Source organism: Cinclus cinclus, chromosome 2 (assembly GCF_963662255.1).
Source record: "Cinclus cinclus chromosome 2, bCinCin1.1, whole genome shotgun sequence".
Taxonomy (NCBI): domain Eukaryota; kingdom Metazoa; phylum Chordata; class Aves; order Passeriformes; family Cinclidae; genus Cinclus; species Cinclus cinclus.
In genome coordinates this window covers 44,609,006-44,623,092 of record NC_085047.1, presented here as the reverse complement: position 1 = coordinate 44,623,092, position 14,087 = coordinate 44,609,006, and positions in this window count along the sequence as shown.

The following is a 14,087-nucleotide window of genomic DNA, read 5'->3' as shown; positions in this document are numbered from 1 at the left end:
ATATTCAGTAACTTACATGCGTATCAGTGTAAAAAATTAGCAAGGAACTCTTTGGATGCTGTAGAATATTTGGAGAAGATGTGAAAATACCATTGATAAGTATTTACAGGTACATTCAAGTATGGTATGTGTGAAACTGCCTAGACCTATATCTCATAGATTTGTTCCTGTTCTCAAGGACATTTTTGGAGGGGAAAAAGAAAAGGCAAGCAAACTTTCAAAGAGAATACATTTTTTTATGTTCTCTTCATGAGAATCTTCACGCTTCCTTAAAAAGTTACCTTTCAATCTAAGCAGAGCTTTCAGTATTTCTACTTTGAGTTTTCTGTCATTATGCAGTCTAAATAAAATTAATCGTTGAAAAATTTCTTTCAGCTAGAGCTTTACTGGCAAGAAAGAGAGTATAATTTTCACTTTTCTCTTGGGAATTTGTGCAGCAGAAAGGTTGTTTTGAAGTGCACAAAACCTGCTCTTTGTGCTGGGTAATTTTGCACCCTCCAGTGGCCATGAAGCTTCTTTTTTAGTCCCAAATTCCCTGAAGTAGATATAACACATTGCTGCAGGAAGCAAAATGTTCAGATTCTGAAAGCCGTCTGTGTGCTTTCTTCCTATAATCAAATAATCCACAGCTGTTTCCAAAAGGACATATTCCAATTACTCTGTGCTTTTATGAAAATTTTCTTCTTCTTTCCACTGCACTCTGCCACTGCTTAGGAAAAAAAAGGTGAATCTCACATGTGACATTCTGTTTATGTTTAGTGACTGCCATAGGCATACAGGAGTCATGCAGAATTTTCTTGTCACCTTTGGCAAGTTTTGTAGTATCACAGGAAATGGCCCTTGGGAATTGAAAATAATGAGCTGTGATTCCATGTCTGCATCTCTTCCTTCTGTTGGGACAAACCTTGAGAGCAGAAAGTGCTGACACCATTTGTGTATTCTTTCCAAGGCAGGTATCAGCAAGAGATAATGAAGTTCTGAGTACCTCAGTGGTTGCCTGTGTTTGTTCCCGGCTAAATCCTGGGTCAGAACTGCTTGATAAGTTTTCTGTATGTGGAAAGAAATACTTTCAAATGCTCATCAGTATTCTTTGTAAGAGAACCTGATATGCAGCTGTAGAACTGTAGATGTATTTCAAGCAAGACACCTTATCTCTCTTGAATTCAATTTTTACATTGAACAATTCACATTTTATCCTCTGAGAAACCACCAAAGGCAATGTTACCCATGCTGGTAGGTAATCCTCAGCCTTCAGTTCTTCTGTAATATATCAGAATTTGCTTGGAATTTACTTCTGCAGTTTCACTAAGAAATGTTTCAAAAAGTGTAGGTTTTTTGCTATTCACTGGTGAGAGGCAAGGAGTAGAATACATCTCAGCTTAAGTCTGGGGAGGGGTGATTTACCAGCAGTACAAGGGGGGATGTCTAAACTCCTGTTACAGTCAGTGAGCATACCCATAGTGAGCAGAGTTGAGAGAGTGATTCAGTCTCCTCAGAGTGGGTGCTGTTCCTGGGATGAGTCAATGGACTCCAAGCCATGTCCTGTCCTGCCTGGCTCTCCATGGGCTGTAAGGGAAACTTGGACACCTGCCTCACACCTGGACACCTGCACTGTAGAAACTCAAATCCAAGAAGGCTGGATTGTAACCTGTACTTTTATGTAGGTAATTATTGTCATTATTTTTTGCTCCTATATGGGAATTATATCCTTTAGAATGTAACTTTTCTCCTGTGAGTCTTCCAGCAGCCATCAGAACACTATTGAATTTTCTTGCTCTAAGATATTGGCTGCATTGTGTTTTATTAAAGGTGGGAAGTATTAATATGTTTCCCAAATTGAATGTTAAATGTTTTGGTAATATATTTTAATGTTCTAATGAGGGATGGAGTATGCAGGGAGAGCTGAACACTCCTCTGTCTAGAGCTACAGAATCTTAACTGAGGCCAAGCCCCCAAAATTAGGGTAAGTTTTCATATAAACCAGTCATTGTATTTCAGAAGTCAAAAGAATTGGACAACATCTCAGAGGACTTGCAGAAGAAAAATGTTTTCTAAGACAGTCTAAGGAGAACCCAGGGACCTGCACTCTTCTAACCCATACCTTGGAACTGGCAAAGAAAAAAAACAAACAAAACACAAGTAAACATCTAATGGTTGATGTATATGGGTAAGAAAAAACAAACAAAAAGGATTTTGAAAATTCCATGAGAATATTTTCTTTGTTTTAATGGCAGAGAAATACAGAGAATAATACAGAGAAATACAGAGGATACAGAGAAAGCAGAGAAAGCAGTAGCTATGGTATATTTGGGATTTTTATGATTCTGTAACTCATATGTGATACTTCCATAATCTACCTATGAGGATAATGAAACCCTGGAAATGTTGGTACGTTCCACTATTCCAGTCACATCTTTGGCCTTGTATAGCACTGTGATCCAGAGGATCAATATGATGCTGTTAAATGTCATGTAGTTGTTAGGTTTAGGAAATATGGTTTTTACAGCTTAAGCACAATCCTGAAAATATGAAGAACAGCAAGGAGGCTATTTTGGCAGAATGGGAATTACTTTGAGTTTGTATTCAAATCCACAGTCAAGATGAAGGGCCTCTTAAAAACATTTTGCTCAAGATGAGGCATTGTAGCAACACATGATGTTTCTGAATTGTAGTTTTGCTGCCTTTCAGATAAAAATGAAATGGCAAAATAGCATAGGTGACAGAAAATAATGAAGGATGTAGATTGGACAGAAGCAGTCAGATGTCTCTTCTCCTTGTCTCCCTGCCCTTAAAGAAAATAACATGATTTTTTTCCCTTTCCTCATTTAGGTCAAATTTAAGCATGGCAGTTGTGTTCTTCTGGGTTCCAGTTGTCAGGTTCTTCTTGCACAAATGGTGATACATACTCCCCTAGGTCTCATCAGCAGCCCCTCCCTCTGACTGGGTAAGCCCCTGTGTTTAATTTTTGCTGATTTTTATGAACTATTTTACTTCATTTATGAACCATAATGACTTCAGGTGTTCAGTTTTTTTTTTCTTGTTTTGTTTTTTTTTGTTTTGTTTAGTTTTTTTTTTTTTTTGCTTTTCCTGGTACAGGCCCTTGAAACAGGTAGGATCTCTTGCTTCACACCATTGTGGGAAATATGGTACTTTCAGTCAGGTCATCAGAAATCCCAGGGCCATGACAGCTCTGGTCTCTGTACCCATGCTGAGCACAGCAAAGAAGAGTTGCTGAGTTGCTGGTGTGGAGCTCTGAACTCTTATGCTGACATTGAATTTGTTATTTCAGATAGGATATGTATTTTTGGAGGATCTGGTGTTCCTTGTGGCTCATGTTCCTGGATGTATTGCAAGAGCATCAGGAAATAGAAAATTTAGTAAAAATAACATACAGCTGGAAAGAGTTTGATTATGGATTCAGGACAGCTTACATTAGCAAAAAGGTCTCTCTTTGTTTTTAAACTGTTGCACAAGGGGGTGAGAAGAGTCCCTGGCTCCAGACTAAACAGCCCACAATATAACATCTGTCCTCCAAAGTTCCCCAAGCAGGGAGTAGCACAGATATTTCCCTAAGCTTGAGAATATTATACTGTTGTTTTATGAATCTTGACTGCCACTGTGATTACAATTGCAACAGAAGTTTTTTGATATCCTTGTGTTTTGTTGTTTTGTTCTCGGTTTAATAACTTTATTCTGGTGGAATGGCTCCAGACTTTGGGAATGATATGCCGTGGTATGTATTTCTGACTTTGCTCATTCCTGGTAATATCGATTTCAGATCTCTAACTCAGTTTTCTGTTACAATGATGAGTTTATTGTCTAATATCTATTTCTTTGCTGAAACAAAAGTTATTTGAAAAACAGAGAAAATAGTACACTGTTTTATTACTACTTGGGTCTCCAAGAGGATGAAACAAGAAATACTGTGATTATACAGAACAAAAGCAGTTTCTGTCCCAAATACATAATAATCTGTGGGAAAGACTCTCAGCCTGTTATTTAGAGATGGAAAACTGAGGTATGAAAAGATATATTTTCCTGTTATGCTACAGCCGTGATACTTGTGTTCAGTATGATTCTTGTGTATTTCCAAGTCTTTCAGATTTGATCTGGAGATATGTTGATGTGTACTCACCAACTTTTAACTACCTGTTTCAAAAGCTTTATACCTAGAAATTATATTCCCTCCTTTGGTGAGACAGACAATTGGAACTCAAGCCAACACAATCCATACAAGCCATACAATCCAAGTTAATACAAAAAAAAAAATTAGTTGCTCATAAATGGACCAGTAAAAACAACTACTCAGGCACAGCTTTGAAGGCATCATCTTCAGCTTTGCTGCTGATAGGGAGGGAAAACATTATTATTGCAAGTGTGTTCCGAATTTGAGGGGGATTTTGGGTCTATGTGAAGCTTATTATGGGATTTCAGAAGAGGTTTGTAGAATTATGTAAAATTTATTACAGGAAGTTTGGGGGAAGGGAAAGAATCAGGGTAAATGGGTAAGAAGCATGAGACAATGAGAAAGAGGGATAGAAATAGCTCAACATACTGAACCCTGTGCCAGGCCAGCATTCCTGTCCTATCTTTGTGTTAAGTCCTTTCCCCAAACCATTCTTTCTTTGTAATCTTCCTGTGCTGTTTCTGAGAGCTGTGAGATCCAAGTGTCAGCATCTGGAGAAGGGCTGAGGAGGTCCAGTTGTCAACATCTGTGTATGAGACACCTAAATGCCACTAACTGGAAAAATCTGTGTCCTGCTTCCTATGACTGCTAACAATAAAAAAAAAAACTGTATAAAGATCGTGTCTTATTTCCATGAGTTAACCAAAAACATGCTTTCCTAAAACTCCCACAACACGAAATGACTCATTGCCTCTGTTTATTCCTTAATTACAAATTTCCTATGTGGGGGTCTCAATTTTACGACAACACGTCTCACTGGCATGATCTTCATAATGACTCTGCTCCATGGCATGTTTGAGTTCAAGCATGGAATTAGGCTGAGGGAAAAATGTTTGCAGTGGGGTTTCCAGTGATGGATGCCTCCACCATCCCCAGCTCCAGCACCTACTGACTCAGAGCTGAAGAAAAAATGACTAGAAAATTCAGAGGATACTGCTGTACCTGCCAAGAAAGTGAAACAAGAAAATGGTAAGGTTTAAGGGAGAAATAGGTGATTTATGTGGTGGTACAGGCAGAGCAACATAAAGAAAATGACCACTTCCAGGGACATACTCCATCATCATGCACTTGCCACAGTACTGCAGGACCCAGACTTGAAAATGATGCTGTTTTACTCTGTAATTTGGAAGTCAGGAGGAACTGTAGTTATTCAGTTGACTGATGTCCAGTTTTTATCTGAAATTTGCTAATAAAATAACCTTGTTTTCCTGACTGCCTGTAGTCTGCTAATGTCTGCTCTTACCTGTGGCAGAGCCTTGATTAAAAGGCAAATGGTGGTGATGGTTCTTCTGTGCTAAGAGGTCCTGCCAACCTGAAGAGAAGCTAATCCCAAAAGAGAGACAAGGCACAAGAGAGGAAGCTGCTCTATGCATGCTGGCAAAGTTGATGAGAGGGGACCAAAGAGGAGCTCTGATGGCCCTGAAAATATGCTGGGTGAGGTTGCCGAGGGTGCTTGGAGAAAGTGCAAAAATGTTTTTTGAAAATAACAAGGAAAACAAAGCATGGGAAGAGCAATTGGGAGAAGGAGCTGGGAGCAAATACTTTCGTTCCTATTTTCTTCCCAATCAATATAAAGATTAGGAGAGACAAAAGAGTTTTCAAGAATTCTGAGTCATCTCTTCCAATGCAGAGGAGAATTATTCTGCAAAGTCCTCTCTCCTCTTCAGGGTGTGCTTCTGGGAATCAGTCTGCCCAACTGAGGTGGCTTTGGGCCTTGCAGGGAAAGCTAGAATTGCATTACATCTACTTGCTGCCTCAGTACAAGCAGAAAGAAATGTGTTTAGGGGTAGTTGCTGAGCTTGCAAGCATCCACTTTTGATGATCTTGGTTTCAAAGGTGACATGTATTACCACTGAATAATTAAAGTGTTATCCTAATTAATCTGGACATACAGATCATCGTGTCTCTGAAACACATTTTCTCCATTAATTAGTGCTTTTAACAGTGTGGTTAGGTACAAAACAGTCTCCCTTTCCCTGGCAGGGGATTTGCTCTAGCTTCTTTTAATCAAATCTGATTTCCTTTTGAAAAACCTTCATTTGGCCAATCATTCTTCATGAAAATCTACTAAAAGAAGTTTCTTTAGATGCTTAAGTTGAGGATACAGAAAGAAATAACAGAAACATATTCACCCCAGGGAGCTGGAGATGGCTTTTCCACCAGCCTTTTAACCAAACTGGTATGGCTTGCCTGACACATGGGCTGCAGCTCAGCAATAAAGATTTTATGGCAAGTCCAAGAAAAATACTGGCTCATGACTTGCTTTTTCTGTGCTGTTCAGGACAACATCACCTAACAAGGACTAGTGCTAATTTATTAATTAAGTTTTTCTATTGAGGAACTTCAGAACAATCTGACCCCTAACAAAATTTATTCCTCCTGTGCAAAGGAATGACTCAGGTTTTTGTAGCTGTTGGACCTGACTAAAAGTATTTTACTCACTTTGTATGAAAATTGATGGTGGAGACAAATGACTGTAATGGCTGCTCTGCAGCTAATTTTACGGCCTTTGTTTCTCTCTACCATTATAATTCTTGTATTTTTGGAGAGATTTCCAACTCACTTATTGATATTTGCATCAACTTAATGTTAAACCTTCAAGATGTTACCTAATTTTCTTAGAAAAATTATCCATAATTTTAAAAAGTATAAAAAAAGATGCAGATTCCTTAGTCAAAGGCAGGTTTTCCTGAGACACAACATTTTTTTTTCTCTTGGCATTATCTGAGTTTGCATGAAAAGCCTTGGGGAAGGAAGCAAATCCTTTGTTGCAGGGTCTAGATGTCCTTTTACAGTAGGCACCCTATGTTCATAATAAGATTATGCTCAGCCCAAACCGTTTAAAGCCCAAAGAAAATGAGGCCCAAACTGATGAAAGAAGGTGGGGAAAACTGACATTTATGGATAACAGGAAAAATGCTCCCTGCTCAACTATAGATTTTGAATTGGACATGGTGCTGGGCCATCTTGTCTGCAACATGATTTTGCCAAGAAATGTTAAACCAAATGATCCTCGAGGTCCCTTTCCAACCTGGTATTCTGTGATTTTATGACTTTTCAGCCCAAGAAAATTACACTAACATTGCAACAGTTTTGTGTTCTTTTTCCCTGATGCACTTACTGGGACATGGTATCTGAAACTGCTATAAGGAGCAGAAGGAAAGACCTGTAGTAAAGGCATCAGTTTAGGTTTAGAATGGATTCTGTGCCTAAGTGGAAGACCCAAGATGACACTAAGCACTTTTTAGGCTTATTACAGATGACAGAGGCACATTTAGATAAAGCTGTATTAGCAGACAAGCAATATTTAGAGAAGAAGGGCAATTCAGTGCTTAGACAGTAGTTGTTTTTTGACAGGCCATTGTGATGAAATGGCAAGAAATACCTGCATAATGAGACTTGGGTAGATGTAGTACAACTGCAACCAAGACACAGATATTAGCAAGATGTTGAAATTATTGCACCTCCTTGGTGTCTTGGTCTTGTAAAACCAGGTATGAGACTTGAAAGCACCATGAGAACAGCAAATGGTGCTGTCTGCTTTCTTCATATAATTAATTTTCTATTTTTTAATATAGTTGAAAATTATTCCAGACAGAATAAGAATGAGAGGTGATTTTTTTCCTCACTATTAAGATGTTCCCCCCACAGTATCACCATTGCAGGTTGGTACTGGGAAGCTTTCAAAAGGTGTCCTTATCCATTCAAACACTAAGAAGAATCCTCACCTGAAAAATCAGCCACATAGACAGCACGGCTTAGGCAGAAGAATTATCTCTTCCTTTGCTAGAATGTTCTGGGTGACATGTGTACTTTGCTCTTCTTCAGTGAGTCCACCTTCAGACCCTGGCAGGGATCAGCTTCTTCGTGGACATCCAAGGAACCTGCTGTAGGTATTGCAAAGTGGCGTGGGTGGTGTGGTGTCCCCACTCCTCTTTCCTTGGCACAGCAGCATTGGAAAGCTGCAGAGCAGACTGCTTATTCCTACATCAGCTGCTGAATCCTGCACAAGGAAGAGGGCTGCTCTCCACGGAAATGTCCCTGCAAACACTGTGGTGAAGCTGAGCAGAAGAGGAAATCTCCAACCCAGCAATAAATGTTGGAAATCATGCATCTGAAATCATGGCTGAGGCTGGATGCTATTTTTTTCTAGGAAATCAAAGAGAATATATGAAATATCGAGGGATAGAAAAGAAAAAAGGGGAAAATATAAATACCAAAGAAATTATGTCTGACACTGATTTGCATCAGTAGAGATTACAGCCCTTCTTTTACTAATGGACTTTCCAGAGGTAAAGAGTTACATCAATTTATCTTGAAATGATACTTGCCAAAGAGCAAAGTGTTTATTATAATCTCATTTAATAAACTGTTAGCCCACCTAAATATGCTTTGCATCTGAATTATCCACTGGAAACATGTGCTTTAGCAATTCATTAACCTTCCTTCTAATTATGTGGGTATAGGCAGCACTCTGCTATGGCCCTGCAGAACCACAGCAAAAGAAATTTTGTTCTTTTGCTCAAAGTACATGTTTGTTACTAAAAAAAGGCACAGAAAGGTCAGAGGGATGTAGTTGTTTGTACCCTTCCTTGGATTTGCTGGGACAGTTACTTGCTCAGAATTAGCCATTACTTCAGTACAGATTTTATTACAGGTCAAAGACACACTTGTGGAAGCAAAAGCAAATCTCCTTAAAATAAAAAAAATAAGAGATAAAAATCAGATACAGTATTTCTACTTCAAGGAAAATATAAACAAGTACTTCATTAAAAATGTTCTAGAGGAAATAAGCTGGCTTGGAAGAGTTCTGAACTTTGGGGACATTTGCTCAGTGTGGAGCCAAGTTCAAACTTCGCAGTTTTTCTGAAGGGAATGTGGTGGTCTCAGAGGATGAGAATGTTGATAAGCACCAGAGATCTTCTAGGCTGCAACATCTCACAGTGCAAGTTTAGAGTGGAGTACCTCTTGCTGCTTTTGGGGGAGTCCAACCATTGCTGCTTTTAGGGAGGAAACAAACTTCACAGGAGACTTTTGGGGCAGATGTCTGTTAGAGAGGTAGTTTGTTTGAAATGCTCAATGCCTAGAGGTGAGTTCCTGATGTCTGACACAAACACTTTTCAAAGCTTTGAATACTGCAATTTCCCAGATTTAGTATTCATTACTTCAGCTGTGTCATGTGACAGTGATGTCCAAAGGCTGCCAATGCACCGGGGGAACAAAACCTTGGAATGAGAATGGGGAACATCCAAATGTTCTGTGTCTTCCTTAAGTGCTCTTGGAAGAAACACCAGGACGATTTCCAAGGTGTTCTTCATCCTGCTCTATTTCATTACTCATATTTATTCTCTCACTCCAGGAAGGGTGTCACAGGTGCTGTGGCAGCTGGGGAACAGGACTGTGGCTTCCTAGAAGGGCACTGTCACCTCACTTAGCACATGAAGAGAATGCCTGCTAATGTCTGTGCTCGAGTTGCAGCAAAGATTAGAGCATGGACCTTCCTTCTGCTCCCTGGTTGCACAATGCCAAAAGCCACAGGAGCCCTGCTCTATTCCTGTGGATTTTATATATGAAGTCTGTCACCAGAACAGGCAGTAAAAGTGAGACAGAGCCCCTCTGATAGAACAGGGGCTATCAGCTCTCTGCCTAAGGACAACATGCCATAGCATCACAGGAATGCTCCTGTTGGGTGCATGTCTAAGACGTGGAGAGATCCTCATGGTTTGTATTTCACTCACTGGAGTGTAAATTACATCACAGAATTGCCTTTACTACCTGCTCCCTTACCAAAGATTTTTTGCTTAAGGACATCCCCTGATGCACTTCTTTACTGTAGTGAAACTCCATTGCCACTTCTCTGGCTGAATCAGTCCATGTTGGACAAGTAACTAGGACTTTCTCAGAAGGAAAGCTGTTATTTTGGGTAGAACAAGAACACCATCCCTCTCCATATCCAACAAAATGTGTACAAAGTGAGCCCTGGGTGTTATTTTATTGCTGGTCCCCACCCCCCAGATGCTCAAACCCATCCATATGTGAATAAGTGGTTCAACTTCATTAATAGCTGTTGCTGTACATCACCTGTATCTTTTGAGGAAGTGTGGCTGTGAATATCTTTACACACAATTTTGAGCACTGTGCATGTTCTGCCCAGTGCATGGGGGAAAAGTGGGTGCTGCTGTTTTTCACCAGAGATGCCTAAAGGCAAAACATGTACATAGTGAGGGATATAAGATTAAACATCTCCACCAGCTCTTGCTGGTGCATCGGGGTGAGTAATTGCACAAGAAGCAAGATGACTGTTGTAAAGGCTTGGATTTCCATCTGGTATTCCATTCAGGTTTTCCTGCGAGAAGAGCAGTCACATGCTGGTGTGAGTGCACAGGAAGTGAGGGCTTGACATGAGCCATGGACTGTGACAAACCCTGACCTCCACTGCTGTACAGTACTGACATACTTACACAGTAGAAGACCTGATACTAATCAAATAATGAATTTGAAGGAGTAATGGACAGGGATATCTCTTCCAGCATTTCACTGTTAGCTGTCCTCTGCCTGGAAACTGGGATATTTATTCAAGAGGATCTGCCATGGCATTTGGATTCAGCCCAATCAAATATTTTTGTTACGATGGGGAGGGCTAAGACCTGAGTGGGAATACCATGAAATGACTTTGAAGACTAGTTTTCTTGCAGGAACCTCCCTGTTGACAGAAACTCTTTCATTATGAATGCCATGAAAAATGCTGTGTACAGCAACTTGCTTAAGTGAATGAATAATGAGTAATATGAAAGTGATAGAATAATGCAAAGATAACATAAAAACCCTTGAGACATTCATGACAAGAATCCCATTATTCTGTCTCAGTGTGTTTTGAAGTGCCCTAGGGGAACCTTTTTTCTGGAAGAAAAGCTGAGTTATGCATTTTCCTATTATATCTAATTGTAGAGAGAAATTCCTGTAACAAAAATTGAGCTGTCTCTGGAGTGCCTTTATCTCTTAAAATTGGAAATCATCCATGAGGATGCATGACCCTGTTGCCAGATCACATATTCAGTGTTTCTCTTATGATTTTAAATCTGGTAACTCTCCTGATATAATAGGTGGCTCTGTGGGGCTTACCAGTATGGAATAAGGAAAGCATGTGGAAACCAACCAAACTGGCAATAAAAATGTAGCTGCTTGGACTTTCAAACCCCTGTTTCCAAAAAACTTGGCAGAAAGGGTTAAATAGGCTTGTTAATGTACCTATTGTAAGGCTTTTCCTGGCTGCATGCCAACAAGCAGTCTCTTTGGATGAATAAGAGCACATTATGTCAGTGCTTCAGAAGCCTCTGGAACATCTGGGATGCCAGCAGGGATTAAGCAAAGATAATGCTGTCTTGTGTGTTCAGATGTGCACACAAAGTCTTGGCCCACCAGTGGTACTGAGGGCCATTCACAGTCTTCCTAAGCAAGACTTACTTACCAGAATATTGCAGCATACAAATTTCAAATACATGATTATGGGAAAAGTCTATGAACTTTACAGAGTTGAGGATATTCTTCTTCCTTCCTATGTCTTTCTCAGATTTCTGCCTCCTCTTTGCAGTGCTCTTGGGACTGAGGAAAGTGTTTGCTGAAATCTTTGCAATTCTCTCTGGAGCTCTCCCAGTCCTTGCTGTTTGTTCTTTTCCTTCTTGAGTCCTTCCTTCACATGTGCACCATAATGCTCTCCAACCAACCTGTTCCTGCATAATGCCCTGTGAGACCTGGGTTTGTGGCTAATCCCTGCCCCACACTTGTTATGGCTGCAGTCCTCACACTCAAGGTATTGCCTACAGCCCCAGGAAGTGGCACAAAATATGAACTCCAGAGAGGAGCTCAGCAGGAGGTTTGGATGCTGAAGGAGATGGTGGTGGGTTCAGGAAAAATGCCTGTGCAATGGTAACATTTCTGACTGCAATACATGTGAATTACTGAAGTCTTTGAAGCCAAAATCCTCAGGGTGCCTCTTTTGCACAGGACACCTGGAGATGTTGAGATGCTGTGCTGGGAAGGCTGGGAGGAGAGGAATGGAGCTGGGACCACAAGCTGCATGGTATATTTGAACTTATTTGTGGATGGGTGGAGGGATGGATATCTGACAGTGATCCCTGCACATCCTAAGCATTATAATGGAAATGGGATGAAGAGTTCCCCTTCCTCTCCTCTGAAACCACAGTTTCTGCCCTGGAAGAAGATTCCTCTTCTACCTCACTGTTCAGCCCTTATCGTCCCACCTCCTTTACCAACAGGTGTGGTAATCCCCAGTGCTCTCTCACAGGAATTTTATAGGTTATAAATTTGTTACTAAGTTTAATCACAATAATTACAAAGACCCTTCTTATGAAGTGCTGTAACCACAGGATCTGACTACCCTTGACAAAATAAGACATAAAAAAAGTCTACTCCCCTTTGTGCAAGGACAGATTCAAGGTTTAATGCTGTGCAATTTTGTAGATACTGCCATGGGGTGGGGAGTCAGGTTTACTCACAACAGAAGACTCATGTCATTGAGAGCTGTGCCATCCCAGTTTCCTTGGGGCTTCTCCACCTTTGTTTGGAGCCCACAGATGGCCCCAGAGGTGCAGTTGCTGCTCCATGGGCTGAAGTGACCCCCCTGAAAGTCCCCATCCCTCCAGGTTTGTCCCATTGGAGCAGGCAAACCTCACATTATTGACTGTGGTGTTGTCATGTAGGTACTGCCACCTTTCCACACCCAGCAAGAATGAAACCAGCTTGCTGCTGGAGCAGAGCTGGGCCTCGGTCTGGTTCCCTCACCTGCCAGAGGAAAAAACAACTCACCAAGGCTTGTCCAGCCTCTGCTGTGCTGCAAACAACACCCCAAGTGCCACCCCTGGCAGTCCTGGGCCATGGGACGTCCACAGAGGTGGCAGGTTTCTAGGAGCACCTGTTTCACTCTCCTTCCTCATCAGCCCAGCCACCACCAGCTCCAGCCTGCCCTGCTCCTGCAGAACCCCTTGGCAATTTCACCTGCTTGCTGTGTCTCTGTTAATGTACTTTCCAAAATAAGCATTTGAGGAGAATAAGAAAGTGTAGCTTTAAGATCTGTAATTTCTGGTCTTTCCTTCGTTTTCCAAAGCTCTGCTCCTTTCCCCGGGACCAGACCTTTGCCCTGAAACCTTCACAGTTTGTGGCCAAGGGAACTCACCCACTTCCTCAGGTGGGATGTTGAGTTACCTTCACAGGGGGTGTGGCTGTCTATGGAGAAACCATTGCACTGGTTTCCCTTCAAGGTCCCCAGAAGCTGCTGCCCTGAGGGAGGATGAGAAAGTGAAGGCTGCTCACCACCCCACAGAGGACTTGATGACTGTGCCAGCTGAGCAGAGCAGGCAAACGCCATTCAGAGCTGTGCCATCACCAAACAGCCAAAATCCCTGGAAAGGCTGGACCTTAGAAGAGGCGAAGAAAAAGGGAGAGATCACCGTTTTAAAACAGGGGATGAGGTGAGCCATGTGATGAGGGATGGCAGGAGGCTTCAGGGATGGAGCAAGGACATTAGTGCAGCTGAGCAGTGCTGTGAGGCAGCTCCATGACATTTCTCAGGAAGCCCATTTTGCTGTTGCCCACCTCTGTTTTGCTCCAAGCAGTGGAGCAGGCACTCTGGGAACAGGAATGCATGGTGGCTACTGTCCCAGGCCATATCCACCCTTTCACTATGAGCTGCGATGCCCAGAGCTGGGGTGCTGGCAGGTGGGACTTGTCCCTGGGAACAGACTCTGCTGTACCAACCCCAGGTCTTTTCTTACCCAAGAGACCCCTCTGCTAAGAAATCACTTACTGGCAGGGAGCCTGGGGAGATACTCTGCACTAGAAATTTTTGCTGAGAAGCCTGCATGATGCAGATAGAATACAAACT